Source organism: Schistocerca serialis, chromosome 4 (assembly GCF_023864345.2).
Source record: "Schistocerca serialis cubense isolate TAMUIC-IGC-003099 chromosome 4, iqSchSeri2.2, whole genome shotgun sequence".
Taxonomy (NCBI): Eukaryota; Metazoa; Arthropoda; class Insecta; order Orthoptera; family Acrididae; genus Schistocerca; species Schistocerca serialis.
The window spans coordinates 141,565,605-141,589,745 of record NC_064641.1 but is presented as its reverse complement, the minus strand read 5'-3'; positions in this window follow the sequence as shown (position 1 = coordinate 141,589,745).

The following is a 24,141-nucleotide window of genomic DNA, read 5'->3' as shown; positions in this document are numbered from 1 at the left end:
ACGCTGTCAAAATCCAATAATCTTGTCAAATATATTATTAATTCATTCACATAATTCTTCATAAATAAATCCTCGGAACACGTATTTCAGCTTTAGTAACATCCACTAGTTTATTATCTTCCTACATACAGACGTTAACCTGAGCCTTGACGAGACAAAACTAACAGTATCAATAATATTAAACTCTCTACGACGTCATTGTTGTACAAAACATTACAAATTATTCATTTTCAATTTTTAGAAGCACGACGCAACAAATCGGTTTCAGAATCTTCTGCCGCTCTTTGGCTGTCGATCCGCGACGTATAGTGGCCAGCAATTTTCTCTCCGGTCCCGGCCACGAAGATGCTGTCTCCGTTCGTTGCGCCGCCCTCTCCGTACATGAAACATAAAAAAAACACACAAAAACTTTAGACACTTCACAACCATTAGAAATATTACAAAAATACATAAACAAAACCAAATTAAACTTATATTCACCTGCAAACTGGGCTGACACTGGTGGATGGGTGACGCTTCAATTTCGTCCCACTACATACCCCACCCACAAGCTCAGTTTGTCAGGTTTTAACCGAAAATAAAACTTTTTCTATATACAATATTTAACTGTTAATACATATTCCTCACATTTTACGTACTCTAGAGTCCTTGCTCTTAGATAGATTTAATCCTTTTACTACGATATTATTATGACTATTTGTTTTACTCTTAATTGTGCTATTATGGTAATTCATAACCGAATATATGGAGATTACTCCTTTTCATTTAATAGTTTCTAGAAAATACTAATTTAGTACGTTCTTTAACTTTGTTACATTAGGACAGAGCGATCAAATTGTGATAGATTAGTTTCAGTCTTATTCATTTACTAGAGTTATTCTTTCCAAAAATGTATATCACTAATAAGTTTCTCACAATAACTAATAGTACTATTTACTTTATGCCATTCTTTTCCCTAATGCTTTATTTATGCCTGAGGTCAAGAAGAAATCAAGCAAACTTTCTTTAGAATCTCGGCACGGCTTCCTTTACCTTCAGACACTCTGTTGGGTAATGGCAATTTATTTAGGGGAAACAAGCGAGAGAGCCCCGTTTGGTGTGTTCTATATTAACACTATTACAAATCTCTATTAAAGGCACTCTGCTATGTTCTCGTGAGCCATATAGCTCTGGACGCCCATGGTCCCTAAAATTATTAACCATTCCCTTTGGTTCCCACTATCCGAGTAAATATAAAATATACAAAATTCCTTCTGACCTAATAACAAGATTTCTTCCATATAAATCCCCTTTTATTTGTCTTTCTCTTGTTGAAGTACCGGTAGATTATTGTAGAACACTTGTTTAAGCTTCCTGTCATTTCTTTAAAATAACACGTAACTATCACGAAAAACTTCACGTGAATAAACTATGAACGCTCTTCCGTATGTAACATATACTAAATATTAACTTATTTAGGAATGAAGGGTTTCATTTCATCAACACTATATAATCCTTTAATTACACCTGATGAAGGTTCCGTAAGAAGTAACGCTTTGAGATGTACAATCTTATGTACAACATATGGACCTTCAAAGATAAAGAAGAATTTTCTACATTCCTTATTGATCTTCGAACTTTTAGGATGAGATCGTACTAATACAAGATCTCCTACCTGAAATGAGGGTTTTATAGCATGTTGATTATGACTTTTAATTCTCCGTTCAGCATTTTTAACAGTCTGTTCGCAAATTTTTTTCGTTTGGATAGACAATTCGTAGACTAGCATTTTTCTTTCCTTCATGTAATACGGTAACCTACTACTTAGGACTCGTATTAGATGACTTTCAATAATTGGTTCTTCAATTAATTTACCTCGGTTTAAATGCCATTTGAAATAATTCCTATAACCTCCCCAGCGTTTAGAATATGGAGGAGGGTCTAACAACTCTAAAGTTAAGTGTTGTTGTTTTCCTCTTGTCCAATAATTTTGTTTAAACTGCTTAACAAAATCATCCCAATCCCTAAATTCAGTTCTACGCAGTACTGCCCATTCCGCAGCTTCTGCTTCTAAATGTCCTATTACAAATTGAATCCGTTTCTCATTACTCCATTTAGGAGATAATGAAGTTTCAAAAGCTTTTATAAAGTTTATAGGGTGAAGTTCGCCTCCTGGTTTGAATACGGGAAATCGACTTGCTACATTTGAATTTGTCGTTATATCATCCAAACATTCTGCGAGAGACGTAGTTGGATTTTGTTTAGATTGCAGAGACGGAGTTGCATCGGATTGGCTTGCAGTGATTTCTTTATTTATATTCTTGTCGTCCGAGCTAGCAAACACGATGCGACTGTTGTCTCTGATTACGTTATTGCTTCTACTACTTGAAATGTTTTCATTATTATCTAATTCCGATAACCGTTTAGTAATTTCCTGTATTCTCATTTCTGTATTGGATACGCGGTTAGCTAATTTCGATTCTTCACTGTGTTCACGATGTGAACGCTCTGTACCTTCGTCAATGTTATTATCTTTGGCAGTCTCAAGGTTACTGCATATTTCAGTAATTAAAAATTTCATGTTCTCTATTTCGGTATGATCTTTTTCTACTCGATGAGTTAATATCTCTAATTCTACATTATCTATTGAAGAAATCTCTACAGGCTTGGTAGAAACCTCTTTAATAGATTCTAATAATTCTCTACGAACAGTTTCTGTTTGCATAGAAAATTCATCTCGTAACTTATCGTTATTTTTCTCTATTTCATTTACAACTAAGACATTGACATTATCTAGTCTCTTGGTTAAGTCAGTAATATCATTTCGCATACGAGCTTTCTCCTCACGCGATTCCTGGATATGTTCTTCTAACCTTTTACAATTATCTGCAATCTTATTACTAAGTCCCACTAGTTTTTCCTGCATTTCAACTTTAGAAGCCTCTATTTTATCACTTAATTCTCGAGTGGTTTCATTAAGATGTTCCTGTAACCTGTCTGTAGATTTTGTTAGCTCCCCTTTAAGTTCCTCTTTTAATCTAGCAGTATATTCTTCGTTAGCTTGTTTTAATTCCTGTTTTGGTTCTTCTTTTAATCTAGCAGTAGATTCTTCGTTAGACTGTTTTAATTCAGCTAGGAAATCCCCGTTAGACTGTTTTAATTTAGCGATCGCCCTAAAAAGGGATCTCATGCTCCTATCGGACATAGACTGCTCTTCGTCTGACATTTCACTTCCCGACATTATTGTAAGATATTAACTAGTTACACACGCAGACTTGTAATCAACAATCCTGTAAAAGCACACTCCCTATGTACAACACTCCACTTCCAACTTGAAACAAACTCACCGGACACTAATATTGTAGTTTGTAGTTCTCGGTGATCAGTGTGCTGCTATGAGATGCAGATGTAACAGCCGTCGATGCAGCCGCTGATATGCTGCGACCCCGCTCCCGCAACCGGCAGGACGCCGAGTCGAACACTGGAGACGTCACTGGCTGCAACCACGCCCGGCCCACCGTTGACAGGCGAAGCCCTCAGCAACACCTCTAATACCAGCCGGAGGAACGCCCCCCCAGCTGACGTACTGGGTCTGTTAGTTTAGGGAGAAAAAAGGTTGTCGGAGTTTGCAGCGGTCAGCTGCTGTCCAACAGATGCACCTTCTCCTGGAATAACTGCGTGACCGTACTGCTTGGCTGCGCTCCGTCAGATGCCCACACCCGCGAAGTCGCCGCTGGCTGGTGAAGGCTCCACGAAAACTCGCGTTGACTTCCGAAGAACTCTTAATGTTTTAATTGTTTCGTACCTGTGTGCCTTAGTTGCACACAAGTCCTGTTTCCAAGGTCGCCACGGTGTAGTGTAACGACGTAAGTTTCTTATAAATGATTTTCTTTCGACATATGACCATGTGTAGACTTCGTCACCTACGTCAGTTACAACCCACTTCAAAATTATTTATATTCTTTTTAAATTGTCTCAGAATGGTTCTTGAACGAAACTGTAAAACATCATTTGAGTCATATGCACAGAATTACGTCACTCGGGCCAATTGGTTTGCGTAAACTTTTTCAATTTTAGATGTCGTTTGTTTCTCCTCAGAAATTATATTGATACACGTTATCTGATTTAATCGATAATAGAACCACATTGAATAAACTTTTTGAGATTCAAAGTCGCGATGAACGCTGTCAAAATCCAATAATCTTGTCAAATATATTATTAATTCATTCACATAATTCTTCATAAATAAATCCTCGGAACACGTATTTCAACTTTAGTAACATCCACTAGTTTATTATCTTCCTACATACAGACGTTAACCTGAGCCTTGACGAGACAAAACTAACAGTATCAATAATATTAAACTCTCTACGACGTCATTGTTGTACAAAACATTACAAATTATTCATTTTCAATTTTTAGAAGCACGACGCAACAAATCGGTTTCAGAATCTTCTGCCGCTCTTTGGCTATCAACCCGCGACGTATAGTAGCCAGCAATTTTCTCTCCGGTCCCGGCAATGAGGATGCTGTCTCCGTTCGCTGCGCCGCGCTCTCCGTACATGAAACATAAAAAAAACACACAAAAACTTTAGACACTTCACAACCATTAGAAATATTACAAAAATACATAAACAAAACTAAATTAAACTTATATTCACCTGCAAACTGGGCTGACACTGGTGGATGGGTGACGCTTCAATTTCGTCCCACTACATGGTCCATCTCGTAGGTGCCAACGATATGAGGCTGGAAACAGTTGCAATGCTTGATCGCTGGCGTGTGCGGAACGAAGTCTGACCATCTGCTGCTTGAATGTTCTGGCAAAACATTCCGCTTCGCCGTTTGACAGGGGCTATTCCTTTTATAGTCCAATTACCTAAAGTATGAGTAACCAAAGGTAAAGACGCAACTTGTCTATTCGTATGGGATGCTGCTTGGAGGAGAAGTCGCAGTTGGGGTTTTCTCGTCATGCATATGAGCCTAATCCCTGTAGAATTGCAATTGTAATTCTAACTCGTTATAATGGTCTGTTACCGAGGTTCCAAATCTATTGCCTGATAGGCACTTTGCATAGGGGCTCCTACCATAAGATTGTGCAGCAGTTGCATGCATGATAATTGGTAGCACAAGTTAGGTGAGGGGAAGTTCGCCCTGAAACTTCAAGGAAGAAGAAGCAGGTTACGCAGAGGCGTGCTGAGTTCGGGTCAGCAGCGGCAACCAGCAGCGGAAATCTGGACGGTGGCATAGCGGCTATGGCGAAATTTAACCGACAGGAAGAAGATGCTGTGATATGTATACACAAGGTTAGCGCCGGTGGCAACACCTACAACGAGCTGTCATGATGAAATTTTCATACTGATTTCTGATACACAAACAGCAGCTGACCGGCGTTGCCTGGTGAAACATTGTTATGATGCCTCATGTAAGGAGGAGAAATACGTACCATCGCGTTTCCGACTTTGATAAAGGTCGGATTGTAGCCTATCGCGATTGTGGTTTGTCGTATCACGACATTTCTGCTCGCGTTGGTCGAGATCCAGTGACGCAGAATATGGAATCGGTGGGTTCAGGAGGGTAATAACAACGCCGTGCTGGATCCCAACGGCCTCGTATCACTAGCAGTCGAGATGACTGGCATCTTATCCGCATGGCTGTAACAGATCGTGCAGCCACGTCTCGATCCCTGAGTCAACAGATGGGGACGCTTGCAAGACAGCAACCATCTGCACGAACAGTTCGACGATGTTTGCAGCAGCATGGACTATCAACTTTGAGACCATGGCTGCGGTTATCCTTGATGCTGCATCACAGACAAAAGTGCTTGCGATGGTGTACTCAACGACGAACCTGGGTGTACGAATGGCAAAACGTCATTTTTTCGGATGAATCCAGTGTCCGTTTACAGCATAATGATGGTCGCATCCGTGTTTGGCGACATCGCGGTGAACGCACATTAGAAGCGGGTATTCGTCATCGCCATACTGGCGTATCCCCCGGCCTGATGATATGGGGTGCCATTGGTTACATGTCTCGGTCCCCTCTTGTTCGCATTGACGGCACTTGAACAGTGAACGTTACGTTCCAGACGTGTTACGACCCGTGGCTCTACCCTTTATCCGATCCCTGCGAAACCCTACATTTCAGCAGGGTAATGCACGACCGCATGTTGCAGGTCCTGTACGGGCCTTTCTGGATACAGAAAATGTTCGACTGCTGCCCTGGCCAGCACATTCTCAAGGTCTCTCACCAACTCTGAAAACGTCTGGTCAATGGTGGTCGAGCAACTGGCTCGTCACCATACGCCAGTCACTACTCTTGATGAACTGTGGTATCGTGTTGTAGCTGCATGGGCAGCTGTACCTGTACACGCCATCCAAGCTCTGTTTGACTTAATGCCCAGGCGTATCAAGGCCGTTATTGCGGCCAGAGGTGGTTGTTCTGGGTACTGATTTCTCAGGAACTATGCACCCAAAGTGCGTGAAAAATTAATCACATGTCATTTCTAGTATAATATATCTGTCGAAAGAATATCCGTTTATCATCTGCATTTCTTCTTGATGTAGCAATTTTAATGGCCAGTAGAGTAATTGAGCCGATAGCGTTAATATGTACAAGTCTGCAGCGTCATCGTCAGCGATGGAGCTTCCAACTATTAAGCAGTCACCCAGCATGTGTGGTTCACATAATCTCATTGGGGCATATAATCGAAAAACTGAACGAGGTGATGTTCATACGATATTATTGGGGCACGCAGACTGAAATCAGAGGCAGAAGGTATAATTGTGGATGATTTAGTGGCATGGGTAAGGGAAATTCTGACACATTTCAACTCTAAAATGGGGATATTGGGTACAGAGATAGGTTCAAAAAAATCCCGGATAAGTTCAGTAGAGACAAGTGTAGCAGAAACGGTGAAAGGTGAGGTGAAGGACATTAAATCAAATGTTGAAGGGACGATTGAGGCAACATTAGGAGCTACAAGGGCAGATGCAGGTCAAATTTATGAAGAGGCTAGACTGGTTAACACCGGAGTCGAGACAGTGGAAAAAGATTACGGAGAAAAGTTGGAAAAGATACATTAAGAGCTGAGTAGTTACGTAAATAACTGTGTACAGAGGCAAAATACGGCAGTTTTAAGACATGAGGACAGAATTACATTCAAAAATGGCTCTGAGCACTATGGGACTTAACATCTATGGTCATCAGTCCCCTAGAACTTAGAACTAATTAAACCTAACTAACCTAAGGACAGCACACAACACCCAGCCATCACGAGGCAGAGAAAATCCCTGACCCCGCCGGGAATCGAACCCGGGAACCCGGGCGTGGGAAGCGAGAACGCTACCGCACGACCACGAGATGCGGGCAGAATTACATTCTTTGGCAGCCAATCAGGCTGCTGTTGTAATAGGTGTACCATGGTTTAATTCAGGGACAACAAAGTGTTTTCCAAATGATGAAGAATACCATCCAGTTGCCTTTCTTGCTGCGTGTAGAGATGGTTTTGTGAGAAAAAATTCAGAAGAGGCAAAAATTAAATTCGAGAAAAGACATCTTGAGGGTAACGCAAAAGCATGGGCAAATTTTATGAGTGCTTCATTTACTACCTTTGAAGTCTTTCAGACTTGTTTCCTGGACAAATTCTGGAGAGAAGCGAAGCAAATGCAACTTCTGAATGAGTACCTAACCGGATCATGTTTCAGACATAGAAGTAGGTCGGTGTGGGATTTTTGAGTACATGACCTATCAAGATGACGCATATACATCATCCACTGAGAGTGCTGACGACGGCGTAGCAATAATCTCGCCAACTAGTTATGAATTTTATCATGTATTGGCAGGTGTGAGTGATTTATTATTAAAAGGTGATGGAAATGATGTTTTAGATGCTGAAGTTGCGACGGTTGAAGCTACTGATTTAGATATCTCGGAGAAAGGAATTTGTGCACTTATTTCTATTGATGGAAGTGAACCGAATGTTCTTGATGAAATCATGAATCATCAGTGGGTGTTTTAGGATGAATCTGAAAGTAATGTGTTAAGCAGTAGGTTAGAATGCAGAGTGTCTGAGTAATCTAAGAGTACAGAAAATGTAACTGAGAAAAAGGTAGAGTCATGTTTGGAGCAATTCGAGTGTACTGTAAATTCTAATGTGCAACGATGCAGAAGCGACAATATATATGATATATTGGCGGAGGGTGACAGAGTTATTGGTGATGAATTCTGTAATGTATCGACGCATGTAATGGATTTTCTTAAGCAAAGTAGATTATGAGTTACCGTTTCATGTTAATGGATTTAATTGTGATAAAGTTTGTAGTGCTTCGGGGGAAATAAGAGATGATTTGTTTAAAAGAGACGAAGTTTAAAATTGTGGGGTTAATTTTGAGAACGTTGCAGCTACTAATAGCGTTACTTCAAAGGAACGGAACAGTATATTTGATGCTTATGAGGACAATGAAACGAAGGATAATTTAGAAGTGGATCGGGAGAATATAGAAATGGATAATGGTGAAAGTCATTACTGCCTCACCGAGGTCACAGGAGAAATATAAAGTAGCAAGAAGTTTTGAAGGGAGGAAAGACGAAACCACAGCGAAGGAAGTGTTTAATGAATTGTATGATGGTGATAATGAAACTGAAGGGCTTCCAAAGCTGTAATGTGTACGACAGATATGGAGGAGAAAGGAATCGGTATTGAAAATGATTTTTCAGGGACCAGTGTTTAAAGAGGGGAGAAATCAAAAATGCCCAACCTCTAAGTGGAAATCAAGGATGTTGATGAGTAAGGAAAGAATTCGTTTCTCGAATCTAAAAGTGGTGTTCCAGTGGTAGTCATAAATTTTTTCAGTAGACGTAAGAGTCTGTTCGTGAACGAGGAAAGAGGGCTCGAGTTTGAGCAGATGGAAAGGCGGAAAAAAGTGAGGTTCAAACGATGCTCTCTCTGGAGGGATAAATGTAAGCGGTGACGGTGGCTGAATTGCACCCTGTAAAAGGAGAAGGGCATGTGTATTAACGTAAGTGTGTAAGTGAATGTATTTCATGTGTTTTTATAAGAATTTTGGAGGCTATTTCTGTTTGTAAACGGTAAACTTGGTGAGTGTAAGATGTACGTAAGAAATATGGAGGCTCAACTCAGTACAAGAAGAGTGACTACGCTGGCCGCACAACTCTTGGTGCCCGGAGATTGGCAGAACTTAAGTTATTTCGTTATTTGCGAAAGGCTACATTAAATTGTGCTGTACGTGAGATTTGGGGGAAATTTTAAGGAGTTCCTTACACGTGTTACTAGTAGTATTTTGGATGGGTTTCTCGTACAATAAGAGTAGTTTATTTGTAATTCTTGTTCGCACGAATTTTGGTGCGTGGACATCAGACGTAACTAAAATTTTAATTGCTTATGGGAGCATAAGCTAAGTTCTTGGGGTACATTAAGCAGTTTAATTATATAATGTAAGTTATTTTAGAAGGATTATGAATAGATTTACATACATAAAATCATGGGGATAAGCTCGTAGTATGTTTGTGAGAATGAAGTCTGGAGATAGATTGTAATTTAGTGAAAATTGAGTGAAAATTGACTGAAATATTTATCCAGCTATCCGCAGAGTTAAAACTGAAATGTAAAAGGGGTGATTTCTGCTTTTAGTTTTAAAGTTTCTAATTAGAGGCCGTAAAATTATAGACAAACGATAAAATGTTAGTTGATTTATGGTTTCGAACAAACTTAATAGCTCGAAAGACGTGTTTTCTAGTGGGAACATGGACAGAGTGTTTGAAATGTCGAACTGATTCAAATGTGTTTTGCCTGCGCTGATGTATCTGATCTATGGGGATACGGGAAGTCATGTGATTACTGTAACTACACCATACTGGTGGTGACTGCGGACTGACGCACGTTTCGGCCTAGTAAGTGGGAAAGGGTGTCATTAATTTCGGCAGAGGCGACTGTATTGCGACAAATCTAAACTGCGACGCAGAATATCGATCGTGTGCTGTGTCTGTTAAAATGAAGTGCTACGATGCAGTGGTCAAAGCAAAAGGTGCTATCAGATGAACGCAAAAGCGCTAAAAAAGCTTTTGAAAAGACCGAGAGGTCTCGATAGTTACTTAAAAGTTACGTGTTTATCTGGGCATTTAATTAATATGCCGTAATTTCTATAATTTCTGTTAGATATATTATTTGTTTATTTATCGTATGGCAATACATGTGCAAAGATTACAAAAGTACTACACGCCAACATTTAAGAACAGATCTCTAGCATAAAATAACACAAATAACAACTATAGATATATATCAAGGCCTTTTACGTATTTTATAACATCGCTTATCGCTGTGAGGAAATCTTCGAAAGAGCGATTGTAAGCACGTGCGGGACATGTCGATACAACATGAGCAACTGTCTGTCGTTCCGCATCACAGTCACACGATGGTGTTGAATATTTGCGACACTTATAGAGAGTGTCTGCACATCGTCCATGCCCCGTTCGGATGCGGTTCGAGATAGTACAAACTGCCTGAGGCTGGTCGAATCCAGGGGGGTTTCTTCTGGATCCAAGGCAGCTTCAGGCATTGTGGGGAATATTTTTTTTTGCCAGCAGCGTTCCCATTTATCGAGGTGATTGAATTCAATTTCCATGAGAGTCCTGGCTGTGATGAGGGTGGGATGTCTTGATCTTATCCTTTTCCGTTCCACATAGAATATGTCGTCCATTATTGTAAGGTAGGTGTTATTATCAATCTTCTGGTATTCAGGCAATTACGCGTTCTTCCGTCTGATTCCGAGAGATGGAATGTGGCTCAAGATAGGTAGCCAGTTTGTGATAGTAGATCGTATTGACCCACTAACAATGCGCATAGCCTCGTTAAGTTGCACGTTTATCTTTTTTGCTTGTGGACTATTAGGCCAGACAGACGTACAGTACTCTGCTGCTGAGTATACCAAACAAAGTGCTGATACCCGGAGAGCGTCTACTGACGATTCCCAGCGAGAGCCGCAGAGTTTATGGAGAATGTTGTTCCTGGTTTTGAGCTTAGCAGATGTTCGTGTCAAGTGCTCCTTAACAGGAATTGTTCTATCTAACGTGAGCCCAAGGTATTTTGGGTGCATATTATGATGAAACTTGTCTCCTTCAAAATACACATCGAATGCTCTGTGTGCCAATCTATTGGACACATGAAAACATAAAATTTTTTTGGCTGTAACCTCCATTTGCGGAAATAGTTGTTTAATATAGGTAGATCAGAAGTTATGATTTCTACAGTTCTTTCAAACGTTTCGTGTTTGACAGCTACTGCCCAGTCGTCTGCATAGCCAAACTTTCTGGGCTGTGTTGGAGGATATCAGATATATATAGGTTAAACAAGAGAGGAGCAAGGATAGATCCTTGCGGTAAGCCATTATTCACTATCTTTGGGCTACTAGTGTCTTTTTCTGTAGTTACAGTTAACATATTGTCAGGTTTGTTGTCTATTTGCAAGGATTAAGTTGCAACAATTTATAAAGCAGCCATGGCTCCAAACTGTGTCACACGCTGCATTAGATCGACGGGATTTTCTGCCTCATTTGGTGTCCTGCTTCAATAAGTGTTGTTGATGATAAGACTTGATCAGCACAGCTCCGTCCTGGACTGAATCCAGCTTGCTCAAAAGGTAGGTTCTGAAAGATTAATGCACTAATCTCATTGTATAGAAGTCCTTCAAGGAACTTATAGTGCTCAATACTACTCCTGGGCGGTAGTTCTTAGGCTGCTCTGGTGCCTTTCTGTACTTGAATATTTCAATGAATTCTGATTGCTTCAGTTTTTGTGGACTGAACCAGGTATCATAATGTCAGAGAAGTAGTTCCCACTATGCAGAAGAAATTCTGGGTGGATTTAGTCACTTCCCTGTGCCTTTCCGATTTTTAAAGTTTTTAGAGCACCAGAAATTTCAGATATAATGTTCTTGAGTAGTCAAATTGTTCATTCACGTTCTTTTTGCGCAATTTAAGTTTGCATCTGATATATCTTGTATGAGTTCTATCCCTTGGTGTTCTTGATGTGAACGGTAGATGTGATGCATTCGTATTAGCTGATATATGAGTGTTGTTCCTTACTTTAACTTCGTTTCCATCCAACTTCCTTAGTAATGACCATGCATTTCTACTTGATGTTTGAAAACTGAGTGACTCAACAGTCTCCGTCCACCTAATTCGTCTGGTTGTATTGAGGTTATGAAATTCATCATACTGTTTCTCAGTAGTTTCATTTCAATCTGGAATATATTGCTTCCGGTAGCCCCCCTAGGGATTACCTTCTTTGCTGCACTTATCATAGCTCCAACAAGCCTCTCATAGTTTTCTGGTTTTGGGAGAATTCAACCAACACTTTTGTCCAAATATATCCCACTTTGCTTTTCTGAAATTTCATCTAGGTCATGGAAAGGATGAAACGAGTTGGATATTTAACCCAATTTCAATTAAGATTGGACGGTGTTGGCTGTGTGGAAAGTCTTGTAATACGAACCGCGAACTTTGGAGTGATAATTTACTTTCATTAGTTGTTACAAAGCGTAGATTGGGATTATACTCCTGTCTCCAAGCTACTGATACGAACGTTCCTTTTTCCTTTGCATCAAACACCAAATACACTCCTGGAAATTGAAATAAGAACACCGTGAATTCATTGTCCCAGGAAGGGGAAACTTTATTGACACATTCCTGGGGTCAAATACATCACATGATCACACTGACAGAACCACTGGCACATAGACACAGGCAACAGAGCATGCACAATGTCGGCACTAGTGCAGTGTATATCCACCTTTCGCAGCAATGCAGGCTGCTATTCTCCCATGGAGACGATCGTAGAGATGCTGGATGTAGTCCTGTGGAACGGCTTGCCATGCCATTTCCACCTGGCGCCTCAGTTGGACCAGCGTTCGTGCTGGACGTGCAGACCGCGTGAGACGACGCTTCATCCAGTCTCAAACATGCTCAATGGGGGACAGATCCGGAGATCTTGCTGACCAGGGTAGTTGACTTACACCTTCTAGAGCATGTTGGGTGGCACGGGATACATGCGGACGTGCATTGTCCTGTTGGAACAGCAAGTTCCCTTGCCGGTCTAGGAATGGTAGAACGATGGGTTCGATGACGGTTTGGATGTACCGTGCACTATTCAGTGTCCCCTCGACGATCACCAGTGGTGTACGGCCAGTGTAGGAGATCGCTCCCCACACCATGATGCCGGGTGTTGGCCCTGTGTGCCTCGGTCGTATGCAGTCCTGATTGTGGCGCTCACCTGCACGGTGCCAAACACGCGTACGACCATCATTGGCACCAAGGCAGAAGCGACTCTCATCGCTGAAGACGACACGTCTCCATTCGTCCCTCCATTCACGCCTGTCGCGACACCACTGGAGGCGGGCTGCACGATGTTGGGGCGTGAGCGGAAGACGGCCTAACGGTGTGCGGGACCGTAGCCCAGCTTCATGGAGACGGTTGCGAATGGTCCTCGCCGATATCCCAGGAGCAACAGTGTCCCTAATTTGCTGGGAAGTGGCGGTGCGGTCCCCTACGGCACTGCGTAGGATCCTACGGTCTTGGCGTGCATCCGTGCGTCGCTGCGGTCCGGTCCCAGGTCGACGGGCACGTGCACCTTCCGCCGACCACTGGCGACAACATCGATGTACTGTGGAGACCTCACGCCCCACGTGTTGAGCAATTCGGCGGTACGTCCACCCGGCCTCCCGCATGCCCACTATACGCCCTCGCTCAAAGTCCGTCAACTGCACATACGGTTCACGTCCACGCTGTCGCGGCATGCTACCAGTGTTAAAGACTGCGATGGAGCTCCGTATGCCACGGCAAACTGGCTGACACTGACGGCGGCGGTGCACAAATGCTGCGCAGCTAGCGCCATTCGACGGCCAACACCGCGGTTCCTGGTGTGTCCGCTGTGCCGTGCGTGTGATCATTGCTTGTACAGCCCTCTCGCAGTGTCCGGAGCAAGTATGGTGGGTCTGACACACCGGTGTCAATGTGTTCTTTTTTCCATTTCCAGGAGTGTATAAGTTGTTGTCTTCTGCCCAGTTAACAATGACTTCCCCATTTCCATCACTTTTCTTATACCTCTTATTAATATGATGGCTATTACAATCTCCGAGGTATATGGCGGTGTGCTGGGATACCGGGATGTAAGCATGGCGGTATGTTGCTTCTAGTAATTCAAACCCAGGAGTATTTCCTCTCTGATTCATCTACTCTTCATTTTCAGTATGAGTTTCCTAAACAACAACAACATCGATGTTATATTTCGATAAAATGTTCCGTAACACTTGGCATTTTCATTTACTTATACCTTCAACGTTTATCTGACACATCGTGATGACTGGTCCAAAGTTAACAGCTGGATGTACCTGAGAAGAACCGTGTGAGTCCATGTCTTGTGACGATTTCATTTTAGCCAGGAGATCTTTGAAATTATCTGGCTACCTCTGCTTATCGGCTTTAGATATTTGCCTTGAAGTGACTGCTCTTTAACACCTCTCAGAGGACACGTGTGACCTATAGTATGTCTCTGACGCGAACAATCATTGTCCCCCTTATATATAGTAAATGTATCGTGATAAGATGTTATGATCTGTCCTAGGTCATGAAGTGTCATACGCCGCCGTAAAGATACTTAAACACGTTCTAATACACTTGAAGGGTGTTAATGTATGTTTTGTATTTATTTATCATGATTTGTGACAAATTTGGAGCGACTTAATGTGCCTAAGTAATGCTACATTAAGTGGACGTGTATAACTTTACGTGTAGGTAGGTGAGTTATTCGTCCACCTAGTGGTAATATCGAGGAGAGCTGAATTTCTTGCTTGGCTAGGAATGAGACGGTGGGACGAAATTCGTGTTAGTATTTTGCAGCCGTGTCTTATTAAACTGATAGTTCGGTCATTTTCACACCTGTCCACACATGCTTTCTTTGGGATTGGCATTTTCATATTCTCCTTGAAGTCTCAGGGTATTTCACCTGTCCCATACATCTTTCTCACCAGATGGTAGAGTTTTGTCATGGCTGACTCTCCCAAGGCTGTCGGTAATTCTAACAGATTGTTGTCTACTCCTGGGGCCTTGTTTCGACTTAGGTATTTCAGTGCTCTGTCAAATTCTTCATGCAGTATCACATCTCCCATTTCATATTCCTCTACGACCACTTCCATTTCCATAGTATTGCCCTTACGTACATCGCCCTTGCATAGACTCTAAATATACTCCTTCCACCTTTCTGCTTTGCCTTGTTTGCTAAGAACTTGTTTCCCCTCTGAGCTCTTGATATTCATACAGGTAGTTCTCTTGCCTATTAGAAACTGTAAAAAGTGAGTCTTACTATGATTTAGCGTTATTCTATTTTCTAAAAACCATGGACATACGTCATGAAGTGTACTATTTTAAACAGAGCCAATGTTGCACACAACATCCTTTACTATCAAACTAGTGTCATCAGCAGACAGAAATATTTTAGAATTACCTGTAATACGAGAGGGCATATTATTCATATGAATAAGGAACAAGAGTGCCCCCAAACACTGATCCCTGGTGCAACCTCAATTTGAACGTGCCCCATAATGGCACAACAGTACAATGGAGTCCAAAACCCACTGTCTTCAACATGCTTGATGTAGTCTTGAATTCATTCTGCTGGCCGCCTTCTTAGGTGATGTAATGGGTAAGCTATGAAGTATATTCCCCTTTTTCTTATCTTTCCTTTTTGTTACGTATTAGGACGTATATGGAACGTGCTATTTGCGTCCAATAATATGACACGAAGCAGCAGGGCCAAACATACACAGCTTTTGTTAAACAATGTTTATTGACTTGCACAATTTAAATACAATAAAATCGGTCAATTTAACAAGCACGATAAAAATTTTTCTTAAACATCTGTATAACAAATGCTAAACGTTAAGAAAATTTCTGTTGATGTAAATACTTAATACACTACTAGCCAATAAAATTGCTACACCAAGAAGAAAAAAATGGTTCAAATGGCTTTGAGCACCATGGAACTCAACTTCTGAGGTCATTAGTCCCCTAGAACTTAGAACTAGTTAAACCTAACTAACCGAAGGACATCACACACATCCATGCCCGAGGCAGGATTCGAACCTACGACCGTAGCTGTCTCGCGGTTCCAGACTGCAGCGCCTAGAACCGCACAGCCACTCCGGCCGGCTACACCAAGAAGAAATCCAGGTGATAAACGGGTATTCATTGGAAAAATACATTATACTAGAACTGACATGTGATTACATTTTCACGCAATTTGGATGCATAGATCCTGAGAAATCAGTACCCAGAACAACCACCTCTGGCCGTAATAACGGCCTTCACACGCCTGGGCATTCAGTCAAACAGAGCTTGGATGGCGTGTACAGGTACAGCTGCTCATGCAGCTTCAACACAATACCACAGTTGGTCAAGAGTAGTGACTGGCGTATGGTGACGAGCCAGTTGCTCGGCCACCATTGACCAGACGTTTTCAGTTGGTGAGAGACCTTGAAAATGTGCTGGCCCGGGCAGCAGTAGAACATTTTCTGTACCCACAAAGGCCCGTACAGGATCTGCAACATGCGGTCGTGCATTATCCTGCTGAAATGTAGGGTTTCGCAGGGATCTAATGAATGGTAGAGCCACGGGTCGTAACACATCTGGAATGTAACGTCCACTGTTCAAGTGCCGTCCATGCGAACAAGAGGTGACCGAGACGTGTAACCAATGGCACCCCATACCATCAGGCCGGGGGATACGCCAGTATGGCGATGACGAATACACGCTTCTAATGTGCGTTCACTGCGATGTCGCCAAACACGGAAGCGACCATAATGATGCTGTAAACGGAACCTGGATTCATCCGAAAAAATGATGTTTTGCTATTCGTGCACCCAGGTTCGTCGTTGAGTACACCATGCAGCATCAAGGGTAACCGCAGCCATGGTCTCCGAGCTGATAGTCCATGCTGCTGCAAACGTCGTCGAACTGTTCGTGCAGATGGTTGTTGTCTTGCAAACGTCCCCATCTATTGACTCAGGGATCGAGAAGTGGCTGCACGATCCGTTACAACCATGCGGATTAGATGCCTGTCATCTCGACTGCTAGTGATACGAGGCCGTTGGGATCCACCAGCACGGCGTTCAGTATTACCCTCCTGAACCCACCGATTCCATATTCTACTAACATTGGATCTTGACCAACGCGAGCAGCAATGTCGCGATACGATAAACCGCAATCGCGATAGGCTACAAACCGTCCTTTATCAAAGTCGGAAACGAGATGGTACGAATTTCTCCTCCTTACACGAGGCATCACAACAACGTTTCACCAGGCAACGCCGGTCAACTGCTGTTTGTGTATGAGAAATCTGTTGGAAACTTTACTCGTGTCAGCACGTTGTAGGTATCGCCACCGGCGCCAACCTTGTGTGAATGCTCTGAAAAGCTAATCATTTGCATATCACAGCACCTTCTTCCGGTCGGTTAAATTTCGCTTCTGTAGAACGTATTCTTCGTGGTGTAGCAATTTTAATGGCCAGTAGTGTAAATTCATACCAGTGTATAACATTAAAGCATAACACAAAGCACACAAGTAACAATACGACAATTTCTAGGACTTGAACGCTCGGCAATGAAGGCACACGAATTTCTGAGTAAGGAATAAATCAATTGATGCCAGTACCGGTAGTTACTAATTAAAAAGCAAACAATTTATACATACAGTGCCTCGGCATCTAAACATTATCTGAGAAAAGACGCGCTTGAAACCCTCCTTTATAAGAATTAAACTTCACAATCAGCATACAAAGTACAAATATGATAAAAATGGCTGATAAGGGAATACAGAATTAATATGGCGGGGCCTCCAGCAATCTGATCGGGCACTTATTACAGAGCGACCCAATTTTACAAGTCGAATTTCACATTTCGGGCGAAAAGTGCTTCCGCCAAGGCGGCGGAGGAACGAGCTACAAAGCTTAACGACATGACGGAGCCAGGACAGCAATGTTCAACTTAAGAACGAGATCGAGACAGAAGGCCAGGAACGTGGAGCCCGGTCTAATGCAACACAGTTCCACTGGCAACGGCCAAGTCGTCAAGCCCCGGTGCCACATCCCACCGTAACGGAGGAAATATACTGCACTCCGCCTAACTGAAATATAAATCAACTACAACAGCACACTTGCGATTGCACATTTAAAAGGCATAAAATAATAAAACGTAACACTGAAACAGGAAGGCTAGTCAAATCTCTTTTTAACTCAACCCTTAAGAATTCATTTAAACACTGCAATACACGCTTAAATAAGATTTCTCCTTGAAACGTAATAACAACATCTGAGTATTGCCTTGAATGGGCAAGAGTCCACCAGAACTACACTTTGATGGATTCTGATGTAGTTATACAGCACAGTATTTCGTTACTTGTTAATTAAGGTGCAAGTTTTGGTACTTAATGACCAAGATTACAACGATTTTAAATATACCATCACTCAATAATGACGAGCTCACAGGGTTTCCTTACGTACAGCTGCAGATCGGTCATCAAATGGTAGGAAACTTACGATCGAACACCCAAGCCCCGGTACCATATCACGTGTGGCGTAACTTTGACATATCAGACTCGTCACTGAAGACAACATTAGTGAACCACTAACAAATATACACTACTGGACATTAAAATTGATACACTACGAAGATGACGTGCTACAGATGCGAAATTTAACCGACAGGGAGAAGATGCTATGATAAGCAAATAATTAGCTTTTCAGAGCATTCACACAAGGTTGGCGCCGGTTGCGACACCTACAACGTGCTGACATGAGGAAAGTTTCCAACCGATTTCTCATACACAAATAGCAGTTGACCGGCGTTGCCTGGTGAAACGTTGTTGTGATGCCTCGTGTAAGAGGAGAAATGCGTACCATCACGTTTCCGACTTTGATAAAGGTTGGATTGTAGCCTATCGCGATTGTAGTTTATCGTATCGCGACATTGCTGCTCGCATTGGTCGAGATCCAATGACTGTCAGCAGAATATGGAATCGGTGGGTTCAGGGGGGTAATACGGGACGCCGTGCTGGATCCCAACGGTCTCGTATCACTAGCAGTCCAGATAACAGACATCTTACCCGCATGGCTGTAACGGATCGTGCAGCCACTTCTCGATTCCTGTGTCAACAGATGGGGACGTTTTCAAGACAGCAACCATCTGCACGAACAGTTCGACGATGTTTGCAGCAGCATGGACTATCAGCTCGGAGACCATGGCTGCGGTTACCCTTGATGCTGCATCACAGACAGGAGCGCCTACGATGGTGTACTTAACGACGAACCTGGGTGCACGAATGGCAAAACGGCATTTTTTCCGATGAATCCAGGTTCTCTTTACAGCATCATGATGGTCGCATCCGTGTTTGGCGACATGGCAGTGAACGCACATTGGAAGCGTGTATTCGTCATCGCCATACTGGCGTATCACCCGGCGTGACGGTATGGGGTGGCATCGGTTACGCGTCTCGGTCACCTCTTGTTCTCACTGACGCCACATTAAACAGTGGACGTTACATTTCAGATGTGTTACGACCCGTGGTTCTACCCTTTCTGGATACAGAAAATGTTCGACTGCTGCCCTGGCCAGCACATTCTCCAGATCTCTCACCAATTGAAAAACGTCTGGTCAATGGTGGTCGAGCAACTTGCTCGTCACAATACGCCAGTCACTACTCTTGATGAACTGTGGCATCGTATTGAAGCTGCATTGGCAGCTGTACCTGTACACGCCATCCTAGCTCTGTTTGACTGAATGCCCAGGCGTATCAAGGCCGTTATTACGGCCAGAGGTGGTTGTTCTGGGTACTGATTTCTCAAGATCTATGTGTCCAAATTGCGTGAAAAAGTAATCATATGTCAGTGCTAGTATAATATATTTGTTCAGTGAATACCCATTTATCATCTGCATTTATTCTTGGTGTAGCAATTTTAATGGCCAGTAGTGTATATAAACGCCTGTTTAAATCGGACACACACCACATGCCCATGCGAACGGTTCATGCCAGGTGACACTTTGGCAAGCTCTTCAGCTCTTCTTCTTAACATGTACTGCGTGGCGAGAAAAGGCAAAAGACCGCTCCTCGAGTGGAAGCCCAAAACCTTACCGCCGTCTCCGGCCGCAGCACTGCAATAATACCACGCGCAATGAGCATGCGGACCAGGTAAGGGGAAACCTCCCGACCGTGTTGTAACCGCAACCGACGGACCACACCGTGAGGCCTCGACGCTGCAGACTTAAATAGCCGAACCCGCTGTGAACAATCAACTCGCGGCCGGCCAAAGTGAAATCGATGGCAAAGATGACACTACAAGAAAGGGGTACTGGCGGCAGCCGCACGACGTATCAGAAAACTACTATCTCAGATATTTTCTTCAGTTTTTCTTGTTTCTCCTTCATTCATGCTATAGGGATAAGTGTGCTGCTCAGCCATTTTCATCAGTTAACAACTATAGACTTTAAAAGAGTGATGGATGCTATGAAGAACACCATAAACGTCTTAGAGCAGTAGCAAAAAGGTATGGATTCTGTTTCCCTGCAGTTGCTCTTCGAAGCTCAAGAAATTGCTGGGCAATTGGATGCGGAAATGAAAACTCCACGTATAGTTTCTCGACAGCTATAACAAAATAAACACCTGATTGTTCACCCCACTGTTAGAGAATATCCTATCTGATTTGTACGAGACGTTCTCCCTACATGTGATGAATCTTTCGAGTTTAAGCATATTCCTACAACGTACGATTTACAATGAAGAAGATTTTTGTGATTGTGAAAGAAATAGTAGTGGTGTACAACTAGCTTCTGGGTACTTCTGTCTCTTTTGTAGATCAGGAAAGCAAGCTGTGGGTGGCTGCATTGATGGAAGCATCGTCTCGAGGCTGGTCTTGAAATTCCTGAGTCCCTGTTTGATATCATCCAGATCTCAGCCACAGAACTCTATCCTTACAGTGGCACGGTTCTAAAAATTCTAAGCGAGCTACCACTTAGTGGTTCTCAATCATTCGTCATGTTCAGCACTTGGCTTAGAATAACCACGGGCAAAGAATGACTCACTTGTCTTCCTTCATTCCATATTCACTGTGATATCGATATTGATGTTGATGTATTTATTACGATATTCTCAAAGAGTGAAAGGAAACGACTTGACTTTGTTCTGTGAATTTCATATATTAAAGTAACAACGTATTTAATAATTTTTATTAACATCAGAGAAATCCTATTCAGCTATGGCACGTTTTTCTCGCGCGATGTAGGAGAAGGGGGGGGGGGGGGGGAGGGAGGAAGGGGGAAGAGTATGGAGAATCTACATGAAAAGTATACTACTGTCTGAAAAATATTGAGGAGATGTAGATTGCGTCTTTATTCGCTCTTACACCCTCCGCCACCCCGTCCCCCTACCATTCAATAGACGCGTCGACAGCGAAACATCTTGAAAATCATGAACAATTTGAGACACCCCCCTCTTCGGGAATCGACGCCAGGATATGCCCATGAAGTCACCCAGTTAAAGACTGAGTGAAACGCTGCCTAAAAATCATGGGAAAAAGTCTGCTTTCACGAGCTCTCTTCGCCTTTAGAATATTTAGGTCAGTCGTGAAAAAAATTATACAAATATACCATTAGTGCGAATTTGGAATTCAGTACCAATGGACTCGAGACAAAGATCACATGAATTCATATAAAGCAACTCGGTAAGTGTTAAACACGTGGTACAACTTTACACAGCCTGTGTAGCACTAGTGAAGAATTCGGGTGACTGCAAATTTAACTGTTCATTCAGCAGAACACCATGTTCTCGGAAGACAAACCACGTTTATAACGTCTGCAGTCATTTACTTTGTAAAGATAAACTAACAACAATAACCGCTAGCAGAGAGGAACTCCTACATGTAAAAGATGGAAAGTTAGACTTAAAACGCCTCGATAGCACCTTTTTAGATGCACTGCCGCGATCTCACCAAACCTACGACTATGAGCTTTCACCACGACCAGTTCAATTGAATGACGTATCACGAGCACGTGTCCGAAAAGCCCAGAAAGAGCGTGTAGTTTACAGAGAACATTTCCCCTGGCTGCAATCTTTGCTGCAACAGCCCGGCAGCTTTGGCAGACGACTGGCTATGGTGGGAATGCAGAACTAAAGCACGCGAATTGGGACCATTACCCACCCTTCCTTTATTTTTTGGCAATAATACATACAAAATACTGCTACATTACTGCGAACCAGATAATCTCTTACATGTGGGACGCTTAGATCGGTAACTACCGTAAATTATATGAGAATTGCCTTTTTTGTTGTTAGGCCTCATTTCAGTACTAGCAGTTATACAAGTAACGTATATTATGTATCGTCTTTTGCGAATTTAATAAAGGTCTCGTTTAGATTCTATGTGTTCCGTTTTATTTCAAAGCATCTTCAGTGGTCCGATTTTGGCTTTCATATTTCATTCCTGGACATTTGTGATCATCTTATTACCCCTGTCAGAAACCTCTAGTTGGATAGTGAGGCAATAGTTAGACTAGATAAAACTACTTCAAGTCCTTTTGAACCATGTAAGGGAACTAGACAGGGGTGCGTTCTGTCGCTGGTTCTGTTTAACATCTATGGAGAGCATGTTATGAGAAAGTCTCCATGGTGTGACTGGTGATATCCGAATTGGAGGACGAAGAATCATTAATTTAAGATTGGCTGATTACACGACGCTGTGTGCAGAATCACGGGTGTAAATGAAAGAACTACTGGATAGAGTTACGAGAGAAAGCGAGAAATTTGTATTGTCAATTAATAAGAAAAATAACAAGATCCTGATAACTGACAGAGGTGAGACACTGCCAGCTACTGACATACTATCAGCATATGAAGAAGTTGATCAATTTGTCTACCTGGGTTGGGTTGGGTTCTTTGGGGAAGGAGACCAGTCAGCGAGGTCATCGGTCTCATCAGATAAGGGAAGGACGGGGAAGGAAGTCGGCCGTGCCCTTTCAAGGGAACCATCCCGGCATTTGCCTGGAGTGATTTAGGGAAATCACGGAAAACCTAAATCAGGATGGCCGGACACGGGATTGAACCGTCGTCCTCCCGAATGTCTACCTGGGTTCAGCGGTTCAGAGGGAGGGTGGCTCTACACGGAAAATACAACGTAGGATTATTTTGGGAAGAGATGTTGGGCACAAGCTTACAGTGTTTCGGAAAGGCCGAGCCTTAACCAGATAAACTAAATTGAGAGTGCTGAAATCTCTGGCGTTCTCAGTTTTCTTTTATGGCTGTGAAACATGGACGATAACTGAAGGGGCTCGAAAAAGATTTATGTTTTTGAGACACATAGGAGGTTGGACAAACGGACCAACAAATCAATCCTTCAAGAACTCACTGTCGAGTAGATGTTGTTCAGTATTTGTCTCCAGCGAATCCGGCAGTTCTTTGGTCACATAATTCGACGTCAGAATGATAACTTGCAAAAGATGATCAGCCAAGGGATACTCAAAGGGAAAAGGTTTCAGGAAAGGCCACAGAGAGGATGGATAGCCCAGACAAAGGAGAAGACACAGCAAACATGGGTCCATCTATTCCGTGGAGCACATGAGCGGGAAAAACGGAGACAGACTGTTAAGGAGATTGAGTGATGGGTCACTAACTTTTAATTAAAAAACAGAGGTTCGATGATGACTCCATTCCTAATGCTCGCCCTCACATAGGTCTTCGATTTTAGAATGCTGCGCTTCACTGACACTGAATATATTTTCGTTTTCTTGTTGGGCATTGTTGTATTGTCGCTGCCACTGTTATCTCTTCGTTGTCACTGTAGAGTCTTGTTCTGTAGGAATCAAGGGAGAGCATGTTGTTTGGTGGCTGGCATCCCTTTTCTACAACACAACTGTGCCCACATGTGAAACAGGGTTCTTTATTTACATAAACAGGAAGCTCCTTAACTTAATGAGTCCATGTGTTGTGGAAAAAACTCTTCACTAATAGACCATGTTAGCCTCACTGCTGGTGAAGTGCAAGTCCCGCTAAGTGATGAATGACAGACACCAAACTAGGATGTGAGTTAGAGTGCCAGTGACTGTGGTAG